The sequence below is a fragment of the Pinus tabuliformis genome, chromosome 5_2 (assembly GCF_031772625.1).
Source record: "Pinus tabuliformis cultivar Carrire ecotype Pingquan chromosome 5_2, CPIR1, whole genome shotgun sequence".
Taxonomy (NCBI): Eukaryota; Viridiplantae; Streptophyta; class Pinopsida; order Pinales; family Pinaceae; genus Pinus; species Pinus tabuliformis.
This window is the reverse complement of record NC_142306.1, coordinates 578109220-578115219: the sequence shown is the minus strand read 5'-3', so window position 1 is coordinate 578115219 and position 6000 is coordinate 578109220.

Here is a 6000-nt window from a genome sequence, read left to right as displayed (position 1 = left end):
CCCTATTGAGTACTTCACACACCCTATCGAATTCTTCTCCGTGGATAATTGGTAGCGCGCGTCACCTTTCCTGTTGCTGTGTTTTGTTCCGATTCTCTATTCTGGGGGTGGTATGCGCTTGTGTGGGCTGTACAGCATATGTCTGTACCCATCAAAAAATGTGGGCGCGCAAGTTGTTGTGCTCCTATTAACTAGCTCTCTTTCTGAGCTGGGGTTTTCCAAAGCATAGGAACATCATCCTTCTGCATCTGCGCTAGTCCTCAAAACTTTCTTGATGCATACCCCATCATCATGTGGGCGTTGCGCACAGTTCCCACTTCAAGCATCGAACCGCTGCTATTCTGGTACTGCGCTTTCAAATTTGTTCAAGAATTCATCCATCATTGTCAACCCATCATATGTAGGCAAATCCCTTTCCTTAGTTGTCACGCAACGTAGTGATCTAACCATCATGTTGCAATTAAGCGTTGTTACTTCGTGCAGCCGATTCTTCCATCGCTCTACTTCTTCGTTTGAATCTGAAGTGCAGGAGCTTTCGCACTCCCACGAAATTCTTCCATCTGCAGTCGGATTCACCCAATCTTGTTCTCGCGTAGTTATCTTGTAAATACAATCAAGATCGTCATCATTATCATCGTTGCACACCGGTTCAATGTATTGCGCTCCTTCAACTGGATCTAGCGGTACCTCAAAAACAATTTTGCACTTCTTCAGATTTATGACTCCGTTCATATCGGTGGCCTAGTCTATTCCTAGTAGTGCGGGATAGGGATTATTGTCATCGACAATCTTTATCACTTCAAAATCTGCCTGCGCGCTCGCACCTTAAATATCTAATGTTACCCCTTGCAATCTTCCTATGGGCAAAATACTCTATTGGTTTGCCATTCGTAACTGAATGGGAGACCATTGTAGCACGGGTCCGCCCATGCATTCCCATGTTTGTTTTGGTAGTACATTCATGTCTGATCCCAGATCCATGATTACCTAATCCATTTCATACTCGTCAATTTGCGCAGTCAACCTCATTTCCCTTCCGTGCGCAATGCATGCTTTCCAAGTTTCCGGACCACGCGCGGTTCTCCTAACCCCGCGCACCTAGTGATAAGTTCATGTAGTCCTTTAACTGCCTTGTTGTCGCGCAGAAGTTTCATGTATATCTCCAGAAAGGTAGTGAGCATTGAAGGATCCATCCCATCCCTGGTTCTAGTTGGTCCTTACTACCTGAAGTGGAGGCTTCCATGAAGCTCTTCTTAGCTTCCATGACTGTCTCCTTCACGCATTCTAAATCAAATTTGGGTTCCTCTGTAGGAGCCTTGCGAACCCACGCACTTTCTTCTGACTGCTTCCCTTTATCATCGCCAATGGTCATACTGCATCATGTTTACATTCGGGTTTCCTTCGCGTGGCTCAGACCTCATCATCTGCAAATTCTGAGCTGGAGGGGGCTGGAGTACCCCTTTTTTGTGCATCCTCGCTATCAATGAAGGGCAGTCTTCTGCCTCGTGATCAAACTAAGTACATTACAAACATTATGTCCTTGTTGGGTTTGTACAATCGCGGGCATAGTGCCCTGGCCCTCCGCAATTGTAACAAATTAGTTGTTTGCGACCCCTTCCTAGTCCCATTCTGCCTCGACCTCGACCACGCCCCTGAAATCCAGCGCGTGCCATTCCTGCATTTGGGTCGAGGGCTCGCATTTTGGTCTGCACCCTATAGGTAGGAGTCTGATCCATCATTAGTTCGTAGCTTCGGTAGGTGTGTTCATCATGGCCTACCGACCTGCAGAAATTACAAAACAATTGTTGGGACGTCTGCGTATACTTCTGCAATAGATGACAATTATCCGTAGTGTGTTTTCCTCCTATCTGATAGATCACGCACCATAATGCAAGCGTCGCGCTTGGTCCTGCCTATGCCTCAGGTATTAACGGAATCGGCCCTCCTCCTACCAAGTAATTCACAAGCACTAGACAATGGTCCTTGTCATGCCTCTAGCTTTTACATTTTATGCACCATACGTCCGCGCGCACCTCTGGACGAGGTGTCCTGTCCTATTTCAAACTATGAATTTCCAGACACATATTTTGCAGTTGCGCGTGGATTTGTTGGACTCCCAACCCAGGGTCTTGTATAGGGGTCTCATGCAATCTCATTGCCATCTCCAAAGCTTCAGCCTAGGTGGAAAGTTTTTGCTGTGACAGCGTCGTCCTTAAGTGCGGCATAAGTGATGCTACAAACCATGCACGGTGTTGTCCATCCGTCATGGTCATATTGGCTTCGTGAATCATACCCTTTAGCCTTTGGTCCAGATCCCAGGGGGTCTCGCCTGGGAGCATCGCGATCTCCTTAAACCCGATGATTGATTGTGTTTCTAACTTTGGCCTGCTAAATTCCCTGTTCAGCGTGGCCTGGATTTCTGTGATTCCTGCATTTGGATGGTCATTAGAATGCTTGATGTACCATGTTAATGCGCAACCCTACAACGTGCTCACCAGCATAGCCTTCTTGATATTGTCATCCACGACACCATGTGCTTCTCATACTGCTCTTACCATGAACCAGAATTGGTCCAGGTCTTCATTCCCTACTCCTCCGAATATCGGTAGTTTGATCACACTCGCCATACAGAACTGTGGTGGTGGCGGAGGTGGAGTGGGTGGAGATGGAGGTGAGGAGGGTGAGATGGGTGGCGGTGTGGGTGGAGGTGGTAAATGCGGAATTCGCTGCCTTATCAAACTGACCACGCTTCTCGGAGAAACTTTCGCGAGCTCTTCCTCGCTTTCCCGCGAGGATGAAATTAAGGGACTGGTTTCTAATTCTTCACTACCTCCGCTTTTGTAGATCTTCCCACTTCGCGTAGCCCCAAACATTAATTTATTCGCATAACCCGCTTTTCGCACAATAGCATCTTAATCCAAGTGGATTTAATATACTTACCTCGTGGTCCCTTCAGGAAACGTTGCTCCACCTCTTAGTGATAAATCCTCCTAGAATTCGGTCAAGCCAATGGTCCACAGCTCACGCAATCTTATCTCCTGACGCTTCTAGTCTGCGCACTAATTCCAGAGTCCACACTACTAGTTTGTCAAGCCTACACCTTCCCTGACTGTTTGCTAGCTTCGTGATCCACTCATACATCTCAGAAGGAAAGGATGCAAAGAAAATTTCGTGGATTTCCGTATACAAGTAGCGCTCCAACCATTGTTCCTTAGATACTCGCGGATTTCTGTTTTCCTGCACCGCGAACTTGTGAATCTTCTTGTCCAACCACTCTTCAATTTCTTTCTTTGTGGGATTCCAGTGGCACAACATCAGACATCCTTTATGCAGATCCCGGTCCCAACAACAGAACCATTTGTTGGCTTGTATGGGCCCGACCCAAGTTCAGAGGTCATTTAGCCAAGCAAATCCCGGTACTACTGGCCCTTTCGGCAACAGTCCGCAGAGCGCGGACTGAGCTCTCACCCGAAGTAGTAGTGGAGGGTGCTAGAACCAAGTTTTCGCACCCTGGGGATGTCTGATGAGCTTCTGGGGTTCTGTGGCTTGACCCTGTGCGCACGTCGCTACGCGCACCTATTAGTCCCTCGCAACCTGTGATGTTGCCTTCGCGCAGCCCTACCCGGGGCACGATTCGTATTATACCCAAGTTCCTTGCTATTTAATATGTTATTACCCAATTACTTAACTTATCTGTGTAAGACTAGTGATAATTAATAGTATATCCAGCAATCATATAAGTGTGTGCGATAAACAAAACAATATAAATGTAAAGAATGTAATACACAAGAAAATGAACAGAAATTGGAATCAACTTCTCTTTATTATTCTTCGTTCAAGATTACAGACTTGACACCGCCCTGCGCACTCAGCTGCAGGGGTCCACGCACTCAGCTGCGGACTCTACTAGGCCTCTGCGCACTCAGCTGCAGAGCCTCTTCCTACTACTACGACCAATACACTTGGACTCTTACTCTATGCTCGAAGCATTCGTATTCATCTATCTCCTCAATTCACTCTCTTTACAACTTAGAGCCTCGCTCTATTTATACAATCCCATGGTCCGCAGACCATGGGTAGGCCGACATGACATTACATTACATTACAATACAATACTTAGGGCGAACAGCCCTATGACTCAACCTATACTTCGCGCTCTGCGCCAGCAATTCACAGAGTCTTACAATACATTTGACCAAAACTTGGGCTTTGAGCCCCAAAACATGTTGTGGGGGGATTCCATGCCCAACACTAAGGTTAGCTCAAGGGTCAATTAAAATAGAAATAGGTCATTGAGCAATTATACCTTGTAATTCAACCACTAATGTCTAGAGGTATACTTATCAATTTTCCACAACTACATAGATTAGAGACATCACTTATGCTACATCATTTATGGTGGTAGTTTCTTGTATTTGATAAATCTTCTTCCTATCATCTTACCTATGGGGAAATTCTTGGGATAGATGCTCTTCCCTGCAGCCCCAACACTTCAAGGTCCCCTTTTTTATCCCGTGTATTTTCTTTCATTTGTTACTATTGGATTTACATGGGGTGGTTTTGCTAGAATTTTCTTTTGATTAGGTAGCTCATCTAAGTATAATGTTGTTGCAATTTGAATATATTCTCCTTCAAACTCATCTTGTTTTTCTTCTTCCAAATATTTTTTAGCTTTGGTTACGCATTTATTTCTTGTAATAATACTTGGCCTTCCTTATCATATCATTGAGAATCTTGGGCTCGTCAAAATTTATCCGCTCCTAGTAGGACTACGACAACCCACTGAGAAAACGTTGAATTTTTACTTTCTAGTCTTTAATATATGGCACATATCATAGTATCTCCATAAATATGTTGCCCCTAATCCTCCATATTCAATTGTCCCAAATTCAAGCCATGAAACTCCTTAATCTTCCCATCATAGTATCTTTCAAACAAGTACTTTCTACTTAAGTATTTCTCAAATCAACTCCAAGTGATGTTCTTCTCGCTAATTCCTTTTAATTTCTTGAGGTCATTTGACCATATGGAGGCCCTTCCACTCATGTTGAATATAGGCACTCAGGCTTTCATGTTTCGTGAATAGTTGTGTACACAAACGTACTTCATTAGTCCCAACAACCATGCCTTTGCCTCTTCGCCTTTCTTGATTTTTCCATCAAAAGTAGATGTCCTTACCTTATTGAACTCTTCATGTAGCATATTCTTTGATTGCTTCATCTTCTTCTTCTTATGTGAGGCAGAATTAGAATTAGTACTTGGCAATTCATTCAAGCTATTTGTCCCTTCACTGGAAGAATTTCTGGATTATCTATCATTGGATGTACTTTATTTTTTGTTTCTTAGCCTTCTTCTAAAAGTCGTTCCCCATATAATGTTAGTAGTTGGCCCATGCTTCTAGATATCTAGCGACTTTTCACTTTTCAAGAAGAGTTTTTCTCTATGTTTGTTGCAGTTGGTCCTTATTGTGATTGCTTTTTTATTTCAAACAGAGTTTGTAACAATACAACATTCAGTTCTCTTTGTCTTTTTCATTCCCTAATTAATATTTCATTATATGCATTCTAACTTTGGTTCAATGCCTTTACGCTTCTCATCATCTCTACCAGATCTGAAGATGTTTCCACATTCCTCCTTTTTCAAACTCCTCGTATCTTGCAAGTGAGGTTCCTTTCAAGGGGAACTATACCATCTCATAATGATTGTAATTTTACTTGTACTCTCTTTAGTTATTCATGCAAGTGATTTAGTTGTTAGTTAAAGGTTATCATCATAACAAAATCGATATAATATTTTAACCTTGAAGTGTAAGTTTAGCCCATAAAGGCCATTGTTGTAACTTTGCTCTGATACCATATTTGAGGGTTTGGGGTATCAAATTTTCACCTTTCTTATTCAATTTGAAACTATCTTTCAAGATTTCCACCATATTCTACTAATTGAGAGATTTCCAATGATACAAATTTTATTAAAATCCAAGTCTAGATCATTGAAATGTGA